A 10,218-nucleotide genomic window follows, 5' to 3' on the forward strand; every position below is an offset into this window, starting at 1 on the left:
ACCAAGGCGCTAATCAGGCCCATCACCGAAGCGCTAATCAGGCCCATCACCGAGGCGCTAATCAGGCCCATCACCGAGGCGCTAATCAGGCCCATCACCGAGGCGCTAATCAGGCCCATCACTGAGGCGCTAGTCACGCCCAGAGGCGCTAATCACGCGCATCTTCAAGGCACTAGTCACGCCCATCTTCGAGATGCTAATCATGCCCATCTTTGAGGCGCGAGTCACACCCAGAGGCTCTAGTTACACCCATCTTTGAGGCGCTAGTCACACCCATCACCGAGGCACTAGTCACGCCCATCACCGAGACGCTAGTCACGCCCAGCACCGAGGCACTAGTCACGCCCATCACCAAGGCACCAATCACGTCCATCAGAGGCGCTAATCATGCGCAAATTTGAGGCACTAGTCATGCCTATCTTCGAGATGCTAATCACGCCCACCTTTGAGGCACGAGGCACGCCCAGAGGTGCTAGTTACGCCCATCTTCGAGGCGCCAGTCACGCCCATCTTTGAGGCGCTAGTCACGCCCATCACCGAGGCACTAGTCACGCCCATCACCAAGGCACCAATCACGCCCATCACCAAGGCACCAATCACGCCCATCAGAGGCGCTAATCATGCGCATCTTCGAGGCACTAGTCATGCCTATCTTCGAGATGCTAATCACGCCCTCCTTTGAGGCACGAGGCATGCCCAGAGGTGCTAGTTACGCCCATCTTCAAGGCGCCAATCACACCCATCTTCGAGATGCCAATCACGCCCATCTTCGAGGCGCCAATCACGCCCATCTTCGAAGCGCCAATCACGCCCATCCTCGAGGCGCCAATCACGCCCATCTTCGAGGCGCCAATCACGCCCATCTTCGAGGCACCAATAACGCCCATCTTCGAGGCACCAACGACGCCCATCTTCGAGGCACCAATGACGCCCATCTTCGAGGCGTTACTCATGCCCATCTTCGAGGCGCCAATCACACCCATTTTCGAGGTTCTAATCACAGCATCATCGAGGCGCTAATCACTCAAAGTCACCTCCATTGAAAAGCTTTAAGGATGTCCTTAAAGGATCCCTTAAGGGGTCAAACATCTCCACTGCCTCATGGCGGTCGACTGAAATGAGAGAACATTCATTTGGTAAGGCACCGAACACAGAGAGACTTCATTGTGAATGTAGAAAGGGGAAATCAAAACCACGAAGAGAGTGCAAAAGCCTCCAAATGACTCATTTAACTGGCATTCCAAGCAACACCTGACCCACATGTATAGTAGCAGAGTCTGCAGATCATGCATTGGACTTACAGCCATCTCAGAACCTAACGAACTTGAGTGAAGGCAAGTTATCTCCAAACCCGAGGGCCTGTCTAAGGTGAGGGACTGGTTAGTGTTCTCTAATTAGAATTTACACAACATTTGGTACAGTTTGTTTATTATACAATTTATAGTTATTTCAGCTAAGAATGCACAGTACAGTATGTCAGCTTGTACGTTGGGTTTTCTAAGCAAGAAACATCCGAAGGAACCTAACTCCAGTTTTAACACTGATTCCTATGGGAACCCATGATTCACTTAAATTTGCTTCACTTACTTTTACAGAACACAACGACAACATTGAGTGTGAACTGTGAGGAGAACAGTGATAGACTTCAACAGGACACAGACAGGCTTGTGGAATGGATGGACAGGTAGCAGATGAAATTTAATGCAGAGTTTGAAGTAATACATTTTGGTAGGGAGAATGAGGAGGTGCAATATAAAGTAAAGGGTACAATTCTAAAGTGGGTGTAGGAAAAGAGAGCTTGGGTATATGTACACAAATCATTGAAGGTATAGAGCAGATGGTGAAAGTCATTAAAATGGCAAATGGGTTCCAGGTTGTCTAAATAGCAGCATCGAGTGCAAAAGCAAGTAAGCCTTTAAAAAACACTTGTTCAGCCTCACCTGGTATTGTGTCCAATTATGAGCACTTTAGGAAAGATGTGAAGATTTTTAGAGAGGATGCAGCTTTCTGAGAATGGTTCCAGAGATGTGTGGATAGATTGAAGAAGATGGTGTTGACAAAATGAAGGAGCCACTGAGCCCGACTAGCCCATGTCAGCTGCAAGAGATACTTAGCTATTCTCTATATAGCTTGTACTGATTGCCCTTCAAATTTTTTCCCTTTATTAGCTTATTCAATTCCCTTTTGAAATCCACAAATGAATTTGCTTTCACCACTCTGAGGCAGTGCATTCCAGATCCTAAGCACTCACTGCATAAAAAAAAGTTTTTCTAAGTCACCTTTGTTTTGTTTTTGCCTTAAATCAGTGTCCTCTGCTTCTGGTTCTCCCATCAATGGGAACAGTTTCACCCTATCTACTCTGTCCAGGGGTGGCGGGGGTGATACAAGGGAAGAGGGAGGTGGTGTATGGGTGTGTAAAAGACGGGAGTACAGGGGAGGGGGAGGAAAGCAATGGGGGAAAGAGAGTCCAGGTCTATGTGAAGAAAAAGACAGTAACCTGCATGTATATAGCATTTTTCATGAAGACCAGATGTCCCAAAATGCTTTCCAGGCAATGAGGTACTTTTGAAGTGTAGTCACTGTTGTAGTGTCGGAAACACAGCAGCCAATTTGTACACAGCAAGCTCCCACAAACAGCAATGTGATAATGACCAGATCATCAGTTTGGGATGATGGTTCAGGAATAAATATTGGCCTGGAGAATGCCCCACCCTTATTCAAATCCAACCATGGGATCTTTCACAAACAGCTCAGAGGACAGATGGGGCCTCTTAGAACATCATATCTGAAAAATGGCATTTCTGACAACGGTACAGCACTTCCTCAGTACTGCACTGGAATGTCAGCCTACACTCTTGTGCAAAAAGCCTCGAGTGAACTCAAAACCACAATGGTATGAATAAAAGGGGCAGGGAAGGTTGGGGGGGGGGGAATGATAGGGTAGGGGGGAGAGGAGTTGGGGGTAAGCAGGGGCCACGAGATGGACTAGGGGAAGAAGGTGAGGGGTGGGAGGCAGGAAGTGGAAGTGGGGGGGTGGAGTAGTTGGGGGCCAGTGGGGAAGAAATAGTTGGGGGGGGGAGAGGAGTCGGGGGGCCAGGGTGCGTTCAGAGTGAAAGTTTGGGGGGGGGGTTGGAGTGAGAGTTGGGGTGGTCAGGGTCGGGCAGGAGTTTGGAGGCCGGGGAGGGGAGGGGAGGGGAGAGGAGGGGAGGGGAGAGGAGGGGAGGGGAGGGGAGGGGGGGAGGGGGCAGGGAGGGAATTGGGGGTCCAGGTTTGGGGGTCGGGAGCCGGGGAGTGGGTTGGGCGCCTGCGTTTTGGGGGTCGGGGAGGGAGCTGTGGGCTGGGGAGGGGTTGGGGGTCAGGGAGTGAATTGGGGGCCGGGGAGGGGATTGGGGATCCGGGTTTGGGGGTCAGGGAGGGCATTGGTGGTCCAGGTTTGGGGGTTGGGGTGGAGATTAGGGATCGAAGAGGGAGTTGGGGGCGGGGGCCCGGCTTTGGGGGTCAGGGAAGAAGTTAGGGGCTCGGGTTTGGGGTTCGGGGAGGGAGTTGGGGGCCCGGGTTTGGGGTTCGGGGAGGGAGTTGGGGGCTCGGGTTTGGGGGTCAAGTGGTTGTCCGAGCCGCGGCCCGGCAGCTGGCTAGGGGAACGGGCAGCCGCGGAAGCCGGGAACTGCCTGTGGATTGGACAGGGCCCGGGGCAGCCCGGTGCCGGTGGAAGTGGCAGGAGTGAGAGGGGGAGGGGCGGCTGGTATCGAACATTAACTCACGTGGAACGGCGGCGCGGGCCGGACCGTCAGAGCCGGGTTAAAGGTCACTGACCCGAGGAGAGGCGGCTCCAAGATGGCGGCGGCGCTCAGCGGCTCCGGGAGCCAGTGCGCATGCGCCCGTCAGCCACTCCGGCGTCATGGCAACGGGGTGGTGAGATAGGCCTCAGGCCAGAAATTTAAACCAAACACCCAAAATATTGTTTAATTAATTCCCTTTCCCATAACGCCTTGTGTCTAGGAGCAAGAGGAGGACGGTCAAGTCGTCTAGCCATTTAATTCGGTCATGGCTGATCTGTATTTTAACCTCATCCACCCACCTTGGTTCCATATCCTTAAATACTCTTTAACCAACAAAAATCTATTGGTCCAAAAGCAGAATACTGAGAATCGAAAATAAAAATGGGCAAAACTGGAAGTATTCAGCAGGTCAGGCAGCATCTATGGAAAGGTTACTGACCTGATATGTTAACCAACTGAGGGTAAATGAGAGTAGTCACCTCACCAGTGGAGAGGGGGGTCAGAGACCTGGGGGCGGGAGGTTTAGGGAATCAGCATCATCAGGGTCGAGGAAGCCCAAATAAATTGTTCAGGTAAAAGGTTATGCCTATCACAACATACTGCATATAAATTTCTTCACTTACATTTTTCCTTTTTGATTTTGTTCCTCGAAGTTCCATACTGCTCCTCAACAAATAAACATCCTTTGCTCAGCTCCCCTCCCCTGACAGACATATTCAAAATCCCCTCTCCCCAAATCCCCCTTTCCCTGCTCACTCAGAAGCCCTCTCCCCAACCACCCCCTCGAACCTGCCAGACTCCCATCTGCCTCAGATCTGCCAGACCCCACCCTCGCCCGCTGACCTGCCAGGCCCCCATCCCCCTTGAGTCTGTCCAGACCCCCCTCCCTTCTCAGACCTGCCACACCCCCCTCCCCTTTGGGCCTGCCAAGTACCCCCTTCCTCCTGGGATTCTGCAGGTCTCGATACCCTGGATTCGGGCGCAAGAATGCTGCCACCAGATCCGATCAGTAACACCCCCAGCCTGAATCAGGCCTGAGTACTGCTGCCGCCGCCAGCTGGGACCCCTTTCCCACTGCTGGACCCCCTAACCCCAACAACTTGCCGAAGTCAAACAACTCTTAGGGAGGAGAGTGTCAACCTGTCCTCCTCCTTCATGCCTGAGCGTAGGCTCCGGAATGTGCATATGCAGACACCAAAGATGTTTGGCAGTGGAAAGAGGGTACACTCTGAGCAGTCTCCACAGTCATTGCCCTGAGGAATCCGGGACAAATGGTGTCCCAGGAAGCGGGATGGGAAGCCAAATTCCGAGACAATTCCGGACGGTTGGTCACCCTAATTTTTACTATGTTTTTCTCTCTCTGCAGATGTCAAAATGTTTGAGTATTTCCAGCATTTTCTGTTTTTATTTCAAAAATCTACTGATGGCAATTTTGGAATTTTAAATCAACCCCCAGCTTCAACATCTTTTCATGGGAGAGAGCTCTAGAGTTTCACTATCTCCTGACTTTCTGAGAATAGTGATGAGTGATTTCAGTTACATAGATAGATTAGAGAGGCTGAGGTTGTTCTTAATGAAGGGAAGATTAAGAGGAGATTTGATAAAGGTGCTCAAAATTAGAAAGGTCTGGGCAGTGTGGGAGAAGCTATTCCCATCGGTGGAAGGGTCAAGAACCAGACGATGCTGATTTAAGACGATTAACAAAAGAAACAACAGCAACATGAAGAAAATCTTTTTCACACAGCAAGTGATTAGGATCTGGAATGCCCTGCCTGAGAGACAGATTCAGTTGAGGCTTTCAGAAGAGAATTGGATAATTATATGAAGAAAAAAATGCGTATTTCTACAGGGAAAAGGCTGGGAATGCAAAAATGTGAGTTGTTCTTGCAGAGATCCAGCACAGACTCGACAGTCCAAATGGCCTCCTTTTGTGCTATAACCATTCTATGATTCTAGAATCACCGCAGAACAGCCTGGATACAGGCGCTTCTAAATCTTTCATAATGTGACATTCTGGCTATATGACACATAAAAATGTTATTGCATTTACCTTAATGGATTCCCTGACGTTGTGAATATTTACTTGTGGTTTCACAGCAGAAGTGTGATGTGATATATTTTGGCAGAAGGGATAAGGAGAGGTAGACTTAATGGCACATTTCTAAAGAGTGTGAAGGAGCATAGTGTCCTGGCATTTGCATGGTGGCATTGAAGGTGGCAGGACATATTGAGAGAGTGGTTAGCAAAACATATGGGATCTTGTGTTTCATAAATAGAGGTATTGAGTACAAAAATAGGGAGATTATGCTGAACCTTTATAAAGCTCTGGTTTGGCCACATCTAAAGTATTGTATCCAGTTATGGTCACCACACTTTAGGAAGAACATGAGGGTCTTTGAGAACATTCAGAGGAGATTTACCAGAATGGTTCCAGAGATGGGGGATTATAGCTACAACATTGGGTTGGAGAAATTGGGGTTGTTCTATCTGGAGCAAAGGAGATTGAGGGGCTATTTGACACAGGTGAACAAGAAAATGGTAGGTTTAGATAAGGTAAACAAAAAAAAACTGTTCCCATTACCTGATGGTAGAAAGTCTAGGAGGCACAGATTTAAGGTTTTAGGCAAGGGGTGCAGGGGGAATTAAAAAGAGCTTTACACAATGAGTGGTAATGACCTGGAACTCGCTGCCCATGATGGTGCTGGAAGCAGAAACAACCAATGATTTCAAATGGATGGACACTTGAAGGAAACAAACCTGCAGGGCTATGGGGGTAGAACAGAAACAGGATTGATTAGAGTTCTCCTTGGAGAGCCAGCATGGACTTGATGGATGGAATGGCCTTCCTCTGTGCCATAAATGACTCTATGTTATAAGAGTAATTTGAAGAACCAGGAGGACGCTCATGAGCAGGTGTGAGGAGAAAGCAAGAAATTGCAGAAGTTGCACCAAGTACTGTCACCCTCTCCTGAAATCCCCAGATCCTTTTATATTCTCCTTTTCAGATATTTATCCTCATTCCCTTTTATATTAAATTTAGTCCCCACCTTCATAGTCACTTGTGGTGAAGGATCCCATGGTCCAATTGCATTCATTTCAAGAACCTGTGTGCTGTTAGAGGCAGTGCCCTACCCTATATTGACTGATTGTGAGAGGATTGGGAACCCTATGTTTTGGTTTCCCTCATTTGAGGAAATTATTTCCCTCTATGTCCCCTATAAATCATCCAAATAACACCATTATCTTTAAAAAGGCCACAAGGTACTTCACAACCCTCAATAATTGGAAATGAATACCATGCCGTTGGAGTGGGAGGCTCCAATAGGTGACCAAATGCTTAATTGTAAAAATTAGTCTTGCCAAGGTTTTCAAAGGAGGAGTGAGAAATGGAGATGTCAAGGAGCTAGGGATCAAAATTCAGATAGCGGTGCTGAGCTGAGCTGTGGGGGACGATATATAAAAGACCAGCGTTATCGGATTGAAGAAAACAGGGAGAGGATATATGATTGGAGGAGTGAGGCAAGACTATGCACATCTTGGGAGGATGAGGATGAGAATGAGGATGTAAATTTAATACGTGTAGTAATCTAGAGATGGCAAAGGCAAGGGTTAGAATTTCAACTCTGGATTGACTGAAGTAAGAACAGAAATGGGCAATGATTGTTTGAAGTAGGCAGTCTTGGTAATGGATAGGGTATGGATTCTGAAGCTTAGTTGTAGTTGAACAGGTTTTTTCACAGTTCATGGTTAGGGAAAGGGGAGTCAGTGGCAGTGAACCCGAACTGAAAACGATGGCTTCAGTTTTCCTCAAGTTCAGTTGAAAGAGATTGTGACTCATCCACAATTGCTGATGAGCAAGCAGTGTGACAAATGTGTGCTGACATGGTTGGGAGATGTGCTGGAGAGGTCGAGCTCTTTGTTAATATCTGTAGATGTGCGGCAGCATGTAGATAAGGAAGAGGAGGATGCCAAGGATAAACCGTTAGGAAGTTAAGTTTTGGAGGTCAATAGAGAAACCATTGCTGGTGATGTTCCGACTGCATTCGGAGAGGTAGGAATGGAGGAGGGTGGCATTGGCCGCATTTTCCAACATTTCAGAGAAATCTAAGAACTTAAGGAAGGACGGTGCACCTTGGTTGCAGTGGTTTGTGAATTTTGCAAACGCAATATGGGTGCTGTGAGCAGTCTGACAGGAAGCATCTGAAAAACTGAAAAATGGGTAGAGTATTGAAAGGTACTGTAACCTTCCAACACACACAATTTGAATATCTTAGGAAAAGAAAGTTATAGATGGGACACAAGTTGATGACAATGGATGGGTTGAGTGAATTTTGAAGCGATTGAAGACAGCAGTGTTCAAAGAGAAAGGACAGTGCATCAGGAAATGGAGCTATTAACAATATCAATAAGCAGGTGGGCTTTGAGATGATGTTGAATGGGCCACGAGTATTGTGGGGGAGATCAATGGTCAGGAGTTGAGTGGAGTGGGGGGAGATCAGTGGGACTGGAGTTGAGTCGAGTGGGAGGGAGATCAGCGGAACTGGAGCTGAGTGGAATGGGTCGGAGATCAGTGGGACTGGAGTTGAGTGGAGTTGCGGGGGAGATCAGTGGGACTGCAGTTGAGTGGGGTGGGCGGAATATCAGTGGGACTGGAGTGGAGTGGAGTGGGGGTGAGATCAGTAAGACTGCAGTTAAGTGCGGTGGGGGGGGAGATCCATGGGATGGGAGTTGAGTGGAGTCGGGGGGAGATAGGGGAGATCAGTGGGATGGGAATTGAGTGAAGTAAGGTGGAGATCAGCAGGACGGGAGTTGGGTGAAGTGGGTGGGAGATCAGTGGGTCAAGAGTTGAGTGGGGTGGGGGGCAGGATCAGTGGGAGGGGAGTTGAGTGCAATCGGGGGGAGATCAATGGAAGGGGTGTTGAGTGAAATAAGGTGGCGATCAGTGGGACAGGAGTTGAATGGAGTTGTGAGGAAATCATTGGGACGGGAGTTGATTGGGGTAGGGGAGATCAGTGGGACAAGAGTTGCTAGGAGTTAGGGGGAGTTGGGGGAGTCCATCTATGAGATGGGAGTTGAGTGGCCTTGCGGGTCAATCAGCGGGACGGGAGTTGAGTGGTGTTGGGGGAAGGATGAGTGGAACAGGACTTGATTGCAGTTAGGTGGAGATTGGTGGGAAGGGAGTTGAGTGAGGCAAGGTGGAAATGAGTGGGACGGGAGTTGATTGGAGTTTGGGGGAGATCAATGGAACTGGTGTTGAGTGGAATGGGGTGGAGATCAATGGGGCAGGAGTTCAATAGAGTATGGGGGAGATCAATGGGTCAGGAGTTTAGTGGAGCAGGGAGGAGATCAGGGGCGAGGGTTGAGTTCATTGTGGGTGAGATCAGTGGAACAGGAGTTGAGTGGAGTAGGTGGGAGATCAATGGGACGTGAGTTGAGTGGAGTTGGGGGAGATCAGTAGAATGGGAGTTGAATGGAGTTGCGGGGAGATCAGTGCAATGGGAGTTGAGTGGGGTGGGCGGAGATCAGTTTTACAGGAGTGGAGTGGAGTGGGTGGGGAGATCAAGGGACAGCACTTGAGTGGAGTGGTGGGGAGATCAGTGTGACAGAGTTGAGTGGAGTCGGGGGAGATCAATGGGACAGGAGTTGAGTGAGTTGGGGTGAAATCAGTGGAATGGGAGTTGAGTGGAGATCAGTGGAACAGCAGTTAATTGGAGCAGGCGGGAGATTGGGGACAGCACTTGAGTAGAGTTGCGCGGAGATCAGTGGGACCGTAGTTGAGTGGGGTCGGGGAGAGATCAGTGGAATGGGAGTTGACTGGAGTTGGGGGGAGATCAGTGGGACAGGAGTTGAGTGGATTTGTGGAGAGATCAGTGGGATAGGAGTTGAGTGGGCTGGGGAGGAGATTAGTGGTACAGAGTTGAGAGGGCTGGCGGTGAGATCAGTAGTTGAGTAGCGTAGGGAGTGAGAGCAGTGGAACAGCATTTGAGTGGAGTGGGCTGGAGAATAGGGGACAGCACAAGTTGGGTGGGAATCAGTTGGATGGGAGTTGAGTGAAGTAGCGAGGAGATCAGTAGGACAGGAGTTGAGTGGGATAGGGGGAAATCAGTGGAAAGTGAGTTGAGTGAAGCTGGGGGGAGTTCAGTGGGACAGGAGTTGAGTGGGGTCGGGGGGATGTCTCTGGGACAATGGTTGACTAGGTTAGGGGGGAGTTCAGTGGGACGGGAGTTGAGTAGGGTGGGTGGGGGATCAGTGGGGCAGGAGTTTAGTGGGGTTGGGGAGAGGTCTGTGGGACAAGGGTTGACTATGTTAGTGTGGAGATCAGTGGACCGGCAGTTGAGTGAAGTAGGGTGGAGATCAGTGGGACAGGAGTTGAGTGGAGCCAGGTGGAGATCAGTGGGATGGGCGGAGATCAGTTGGACAGGGGTTGAGTAGACTGGTG

At 49.6% G+C, this 10,218-nt stretch overlaps 1 protein-coding gene across 6 annotated transcripts in view; it reads right to left on the reverse strand.

The window, feature by feature from the left end:
* Window positions 1-3,852, reverse strand: part of LOC121291511 — an 81,401-nt gene extending 77,549 nt beyond the window's left edge. For 5 of the 6 annotated variants that reach the window (XM_041212800.1, XM_041212805.1, XM_041212802.1 and 2 more), the window contains exon 1: window positions 3,762-3,852. The gene's annotated coding sequence lies outside the window, so the exon portion shown is untranslated. Of the gene's footprint in view, window positions 1-1,940; window positions 2,098-3,761 lie in introns of all 6 variants that reach the window. The other variant, XM_041212801.1, reaches the window with a different exon arrangement.
* Between the last annotated feature and the right edge of the window lie 6,366 nt (window positions 3,853-10,218).

The sequence above is a fragment of the Carcharodon carcharias genome, chromosome 19, assembly GCF_017639515.1.
Source record: "Carcharodon carcharias isolate sCarCar2 chromosome 19, sCarCar2.pri, whole genome shotgun sequence".
NCBI classification, from domain to species: Eukaryota; Metazoa; Chordata; class Chondrichthyes; order Lamniformes; family Lamnidae; genus Carcharodon; species Carcharodon carcharias.